This window comes from Phyllopteryx taeniolatus, unplaced genomic scaffold (assembly GCF_024500385.1).
Source record: "Phyllopteryx taeniolatus isolate TA_2022b unplaced genomic scaffold, UOR_Ptae_1.2 contig_792, whole genome shotgun sequence".
Lineage (NCBI taxonomy): Eukaryota > Metazoa > Chordata > Actinopteri > Syngnathiformes > Syngnathidae > Phyllopteryx > Phyllopteryx taeniolatus.
In genome coordinates, this window is record NW_026903770.1 from 1 (window position 1) to 1,724 (window position 1,724).

General features: G+C 41.7%; 1 non-coding gene across 1 annotated transcript; it reads left to right on the forward strand.

Moving 5' to 3' along the window:
• The first annotated feature begins 1,264 nt into the window (after positions 1 to 1,264).
• On the forward strand, positions 1,265 to 1,337 carry trnav-cac (transfer RNA valine (anticodon CAC)). Its single transcript has one exon. It is a non-coding gene; the product is annotated as a tRNA-Val (tRNA).
• Positions 1,338 to 1,724: the final 387 nt, after the last annotated feature.

Below are 1,724 nucleotides of genomic sequence, written 5' to 3' on the forward strand. Positions count from 1 at the left end.
TTCAGTACCTCAGACAAACAAAGCTGATCATCTAGTTGTTGTTTTTATTTCATTTAATTGTTAGTATTAATATTCTGGTCAACATCCTAACTCGTCGGTGACGGAAAGAAGAACACTTTACGCTCAGTCTTTTTCTCTGCTTGGCGAAATGTTGATCCCAAACGTGTCTCTTTGTTAGCATGCTAAGCTAAGCGAAACGAAGATTGCACGAATGATGTTTTAGTCCTGTGAGGTAGTGATGGACTTACCGTGACGAGGATTCAGCACGTTCGGTGCAAATTCAGGAAAATGTTGTGCAGCACGTGGAAGCGCATGCGGTCCCCGAAAAAAGGTCGAGGTGCAGCGGCCCGTCCGTTGTACGGCAAGTCCACTTGGACAAACTTCGCGATGCGGCATTATCACAAAGAAAACCAAACGAGTATCTCGCGAGAGGAATCCCGCGCGGGAGGACTGCGTTCGATTACCGACCGAAGATTAAATAAACTACTGACTTCTAGGTTCCTAAATTGTTCTAATATTGAATATTAAACATGATAACGTTTGTCCATACCGCCTCTCCTGTTCAGGGTCTCTGGATCCTATCCGAAAGTCGAACATCACCACGACGGAAACTGTTGCTCTCGTGCTGTCTGTTAACAGGACGAGCAAACTCGCTGGCTGGCGTTGCCGATGCGTTCAAGTGCACTGACGCGTGCACTTATAATAGAAAAGTGTTTACAACACTAACAGCTCCAAACATTGAACCAGAACAAGTCCTGAATAGTGATCGAGACAAATAAAGAAGTCATTCAAGACACAGAAAGGACACGGAACGGGAAATAAATACATATATGAATAAATAAATGTAAAAAATAATAGCTTTTTGTTTGTCAGAGTACTTAATTGGAAGAATGCATTGTCTGAACTCATTATAGAAAGCAGTAAAACATGGCTTTCTTCCAATGCATTTGCAACAATGAATGTGATATTTCCACATCAGCAATAAAAGATTTATTCAGTAACAAGAATTTTGTTTTTTTTTTATTTCTTTGAAGAGGAAGAAGTACGATATTCCTTTCAACATTATTGTGAATAAAATCACAGTTTTTGCCCCAAAAAAGATGACCATATGGACAGTACCAAAACAGGTGGAAAACTGTTTCAGGGTATTCGTTACAAAAGCTGCAGTTCACATCAAGATCTTTCTTAGAAAAAATTTCCATCGGGTTGCTGGCTGGCAGCTCCCAAAAGTACTGTTGGCGCGGTTAGACAAAGCAAGCCAGCAGTTTTCATACTGTAGTGGTTATCACGTTTGCCTCACACGCAAAAGGTCCCTGGTTCGAGACCGGGTGGAAACAGCTTGTGTGTTGTCTTTCTTGCTTGTCAGGAGTGTTGAAGTGGGAATCAGGCTGTAGACCAAATATGTTAAACTCAGGCCCAGGATGTAATTATATTTGGCCCGCAAGACCATATTAAATGTGTATTAGCGCTGACCCGCCAGTCCCCTCTAACCAGTCGGCCACCGTGCCACCTCCAAAAACATGCAGTTCAAAATTACTTTCCAAAGCCTCACCACATTCATCCCAACATCGCTGTTTACAAAGTTTGCGAGGGATACTGTACATGATTGCTGCACCTGTTTTTAGCTAATGAACCCTTTATTCAACATGTGCTTTTAGGGAATGTCATAAAGTAGAAGTAGTAGTACAACCCCTATTCCAATGAAGTTGAGAAGTTGTGTTAAA